Below are 6,383 nucleotides of genomic sequence, written 5' to 3'. Positions count from 1 at the left end.
AATTATAATTTTTTTCTCTCTCTCTCTCTCTCTCTCTCTCTCTCTCTCTCTCTCTCTCTCTCTCTACACTTCTTCTTCTTCTTCTAACAATAGAATGATATATATGGAGAAACCAAAATCATATCTCTAGCCTAACTTCCTTATTAGAATAAGATTCAAACTCTCAATCATGATGTAACCCAAACTCCTAATCATGATAGATCTCTAACCTTATCTAATTTTCATAAAGTTATACAAAGAATTAAAAACTTTATCCTAACTTGGAATTTGAGTAGATACCCAACATATCCTCCCTCGACGAAAAATCTCCAAGTGTCTCAACGACTTCAGAAAAACTCACTCTCTTCATCTTGTTCTTCACCTCTCCCTTGTGGACAAGAGTCTGAGAAGAGTAATCTGTACCATTAACAGATCGTCCATCTAAATAGCACATATGATTGCTACTCTTCCTCCCTCGCAAAATCAAATCGCCATTTCTATACACATTGTACCATTCTTCTTCACTCACATACTTGTACCCACATGATGCCATCTCACCCAACAAAATTAAATTAGCACCATATGTCGGCACATATCTCACATGATGAAGATTTCCGATCTTCCCAGTGTGAAGCTTGAGGTGAACACTTCCAACACCTTCAACCTTCATCTTCTTGTTGTTTTTAACAATCATGTCGTCAAATTCTTCATCTGTCTTCAATATATTAAAATAATTTTTGTTGTTGTAAATGTGCATAGAGGCTGCAGAATCTAACACTCAAGTGTTACTCACATCAGTATATGTACTCTGCATTAATAAAACCACATCTTCATCACACACACCACTGAGGAGTTCGTTTTCTTCCCATTTTCTTGAATCTTCATCTGTCTAATACTCTTCAAATCATCATACATCTGAGAACATATAAACTGAATGTGACCCTTCTCTCCGTAATAATAGCACTCTTTTTCGCTATCGTCCCGGGCCCGAGATTTTGACCTTCATCGATAACTGTCACATCTCCCCGTACTCCTCCCTCGATTAGAAACTTCAAAAGCTAGTGCACTCTCACTACCATTAGATGCGCACTCTTTTTCTATCATTCTTTCATTCTCACGTAGGAGTACTGTCACATCGTCAAACTTTAAAGTCTGTTTTCCTGCAATTATCGTCTGAACTAATGGCTTGTACAACTTCGGCAAGGAAGAAAATAGGAGTAGCGTCTTCTCTTCTTCTTTAATCTCCTCATAAATATTCATAAGTTGGCAAACTAGCTGATTAAAGATATTGATGTAGTCTTGAATTGCAGAACATTCTTCCATCTTCAACGAATAAAGCTTCATCCTCAAACACAATAGGTTGGTCATCGACTTTGATGCATAAATCCCCTCGAGCCTTTCCTATAGCCCCTTTGGTGTGGTCTCTTGCATAACATTGTACTTGATCTCGGGGGCGAGTACCAAACGAATTGTGCTAACCGCCCTCTTTTGCATGGAACTCCATTCAACATCCTTCAATCCTTTAGGTTTCTTCTCCTTTAAAGCTTGATCAATACCCTGCTGCACAAGAATATCTTGAACCGTGTACTGCTATACTACAAAATTTGTCTTGCTATTGAATAACAGAATATCAAACTTCGGACCCGAAAAAGTTATCATCCTCTAACCACAATCAAAATTCAAATTAGTCCCTGTAGAGATTAAATTTGATAAAACCAACATAAAAAACAAACTCAGCACGTCGAAAAACCCTAGGAACGACTCCTGGATCACCGAAATCCGCCTCCAAATCCTCGATCAAAAGACAAATCAACCTCAACTGTCGGATCTGTTGCTGCTACAGTACCACTGCTATAGTACCGTGACTAGTTCCTCCCCTACAGTACCAACAATTGAGCATTTTGCGCTACAGACGTAAACATTGCCGCCAATGTCGTTGCAAATCTCGATATCCACGAACCGTTGAACCGTCGCTTGTAGGGATTTTTTAGATCTCGCAAAAAACCACCAACGCAGCAAATATAATCACACAGAGATTTTACGTAGAAAACCCTCAACAGGGGAAACCACGAGATCAAAATCAATCGAACTATCACCTCTAAATTATATATATATAATATATATATATATATATATATATATAATATATATATATATATATATATATATATATATATGAGATTGAATCTAAGGTGACACCCTAGGCTCCCACCTAAGGACGCTGCCTAGAATCACATCATTTCCTAAATTTTTTTTTGCGATCCGCTCCATTGAACTTGATCTACACGTTCTTAAACCCAAACACACCAATTTTGGGGTGAACTCGTCGTGTTTTGACCATTCGTTGAGCCGTGTAAAAAGGTCTATTCATTCGAAACCGTTAAAATTGTAGCGAGTGGATAAAGGGTCAAAACACGACGGATTCACCCCAAAATTAGTGTGTTTGGGTTTAAGAACGTGTAGATCAAGTTCAACGGAGCGGATCACAAAAAAATTTAGGAAATGATGTGATTTTAGGCCGCGTCTTTAGGTGGGAGCCTAGGGTGTCACCTCTGCATCTTCCAAATGTGCATATATATATATATATATATATAATATATATATATATATAATATAATATATATATATATATATATATATATAATATAATATAATATATATATATATATATATATAATATATATATAATATATATAATATATAGGAAAGAAATGTTGTTATTTTCTAGTAAAGGAGCGTTCTGATTGAAGACTATTTGAAGGAAATGGTATTTGAGATCAAAATCCTATGCAATAGACTCACAAAGCTCGGAGACACTAGAGCTAATCGAACTTGGCATCAGATCATGTGTATTAGACCCGCTTTTGTTGCCAGGAGAACAAATTGATGTTGCATTTCCCCCCCTGTTAGTGGTAACGTGGTGAGAGCCATGAATTTTGATGTTCTATGTATAGTTTTTTTTTGCTAGCTTTTTTCCTTGGAGTAGTTAGCTTGGGTACAATTTTTGCGATCAAGCTAGTATTGTATATAAACAGTTTTGATCTTCAGCTTTCATACCAGTAATAAGATTAGTTCCTAATTGGAAAAAATGCCCTAACTTTGACACCTCATTTAGTGCATAGGAATGTATAGAAATAGAATGCTCATTCTCACTTCTCATTCGTGTTTACCAAAATACGAGATCTTTTTGAAAGCTAGAATATTTAGTCTCACTTTTTATTCATTCCTACGTTTTGTGGGAATGAGCATTTCCTATGAGATTATAAGAATTGGCATTCCCACTTACGTAAAAATAAAAACAATTAAAATAACTTCCAAATACGCATGATTGCTTATTAAGGGGTTATTTTATGGATTGTTTTTAATGCATGCTATGGATCTAGAAAAATCCATACTCAAAATTATGTTTGTTTTTCAATAGATATTAAATTATATTTGGATAATTGTAAAATCCAGTCAATGTTGTTTGATTGCACATGCATTTTGTTGAGGATATTGGATTAAAATCACAGATCCAAGTGAAATCAGCATATTTTTAGAGAATCACATTTGATGCATATATCCTATGTATCAACCTCAAATTCGATGCATGAAAAATAACAAACAAACAATGTATTTGATAATAACATAGGATCCTAAGCTTACGGATCCCACTTTTAGTGCAAAACCAAGAAAATACATAGAAACAAACAAGCCCTAATTATCCAATATAAAATATAAATAAATAAACAAAAAAATAGCGGGTCTACAGGTGTAAGTTAGCAGGCGATCTTGCTGCTATCTTGCGCCTCCGCTTAGATTTCAATGGCGAAGAAGAAGAAAAGAAGTGGGAAAAAGATCCTAGACATTGGGTTGAGATCTTCAAGCTCTTGTTTGTTAGCTCCAGAGGATCATTTTGATGCAAATTTGGAGGAAGATGATGAAGAATTTAGTCCTAAGGTTATGAGTTCAACTGGACCAAAAGGAGAAAAGATGAAGAAATCGTTGTAGGAAATTCTCCGTTCCACTGATTTCATGATTGAATTGCATCATTCTTCGATTTCTCTGCTGAAGGAATGAGTTCGTGCTCGACTTCTCAGCAATGGTGATAGTGCCAGTAGCTCCTCTAGGGTTTCCTAGGCCGATGAGGTTGATTTTGAGGTGATTTCTTCTTCTTTGCCTCAGAATCTTTCTTCTAAATCTTTAGTTCTTGATTCAGATTCAGTGAAGTTGACTGACTCAATTACTGTTCCATTAACTGACACGTGCAAAATTGTTGAAAATTATTCTAATGAGTTGGTGAACGAGAAAACTATGCATACATGTGATTCTCTATCAAATAATAGGGGTAATGATTTTGTGAACTCTAATATGGAATCAGGGGGAAATGTTAAACCTATAGACAATGAGGTGAATATAGGAAAATCTGGTGCAGAAACTAGGAAAACATTTGCTAGCTTGTTTACTGATAATAGGAAAACATGCAATAGGTTATCGTTAAGCTTCATGCCATCTTCCCAATCAAAAATTACCTCATTCACTGTTGAGTAATGGATGCTGAGTAATGGAAGCAAGGAGAAGATCTGTGGAAAAATGCTTTAATTGGGCATGTCATAGGACTGAATGTTAAATTTAAAGCAATGAAATCCTATGTTGGCAAATTATGGGGTAAGATATCTGTTCCGAAGGTCGAATTAATCAATCATGGATTATTTCTTTTTGATTTTCAAACTGAGAAGCAGATGAGGGATGTTCTTGAGTCAGGTCCCTGGTTCTTTGGATCCAGGCCATTGATGTTAAAGCCATGGAGTATTGATGCAGAATTGGACAAAATTCAGAACTTATACTATCCATTATGGGTTTAATTTCCTAATTTGAGGCTTAATCTATGGAGTTCAACTAGCATAAGTAAGGTAGTTAGCCTTATTGGTAATCATATTGTAACAGATAAACTCACTGCTTCAAGGCAAAGGCTTAGCTATGCTAGAGTCTTGTTGGAAGTGAAACTATCCCTAAAGGAGCCCTTACCTGATCAGCTTGTCATTCAAGGTCTTGATGGTAGAAATTATGCTGAGGAAGTGATTTATGAATTTAAACCAAGGTGGTGCACATTATGTAACAAAGTTGGGCATGAGACTGAGCAATATAGGAAAAATGCTAAAAAGATTTGGGTTCCTGTTAATAGGCAAGATGCTTAGATGCCTGTTGTGAATACTCAAACAGATGATGTGAGGAAACTGAATTCTGGAATTGATGATTATAATACTAGTGCTAAGCTGAATTCTGCACATATTGCTACAAAACATGCACAGGAAGGTGTAAAACATGCACATAATCAGAATTTTATCCAGCTAGTCACTGATAGCCTAATGATTGGTGCTCAGCAAACCACAACCGCTGGAGCTATATGGGGGTCTAATTCTCTATTATCTAGGCAAACAAAGAATCATGAAGTTGAATTTGGTGCTATTGCTGGGACAACTAGCTTAGATGCTCAGGTTTCTGGAATAGCAAGGATTTCTGGAGCTATGGCTGGACATTCTTGGGGTACAATTTCTGGTGCATTTCAGTATTCTCCTACTGTTAATGCAACTAGTTTCTCTAGTGTCACAAAAGCTAATATTGCTAGAAGGGCCAAAGTCAGTGAACCTGGTAGCTTAATTCATACAACTCAATGTTCAAATTTGAATCATCAATTATTTTATCTTAACCCCTCTAGTATTGATAGGAGGGGTATATCCCAATAAATGCATCTGGCTATTTAGAATATTATAGGAATTAACAAATCCTCTAAATACATGATTGTTAAACAGTTTATTTAGGACTACAAAATTTCTTTTTTAGCCCTATTAGAAATAAAAGTGACTGAAGAGAAAATAAAGATTATAGCTAGTAAAATTGCTAAGAATTGGAAATGGATTTCAAATGTACAATCCATGGCCAATAAAGCCAGGATTTGGATTTTGTGGGATAGTAATTTTCTCTCTGTGCAAAACATCAAAAGCTCTGAGCAATACTTGACATGTAAAGTGGAATCAAAGGATGGAAGATTAGATTGTTTAATTACTACAGTATATGCTCTCAACCAAATGGAAGGTAGGAGAGTTTTATGGGAGGACTTAATAGCACTCAAAAAGAATGTTGCTGGCCCTTGGCTGGTAGGAGGTGATTTCAACTCAATACTCAATGGTGAGGAAAAATTAGGGGGTGCTCAAGTATCTGACACTAAGACTGATGATTTTCAGAATTTTTTAGTTTCTAGTCATTTAAAGCATATCAAATCTATTGGATGCTTCTTCACTTAGAGTAATAAGCAGGATGCAAATACAAGAGTTTGGAGTATGCTAGATAGAATGCTAGTGAATGAAGACTGGATTCAAATGCTAGATAGAATGCTAGTGAATGAAGACTGGATTCTCTAATAC

This window comes from Asparagus officinalis, chromosome 4, assembly GCF_001876935.1.
Source record: "Asparagus officinalis chromosome 4, Aspof.V1, whole genome shotgun sequence".
NCBI classification, from domain to species: domain Eukaryota; kingdom Viridiplantae; phylum Streptophyta; class Magnoliopsida; order Asparagales; family Asparagaceae; genus Asparagus; species Asparagus officinalis.
Note: the sequence above shows the minus strand (reverse complement) of the source record.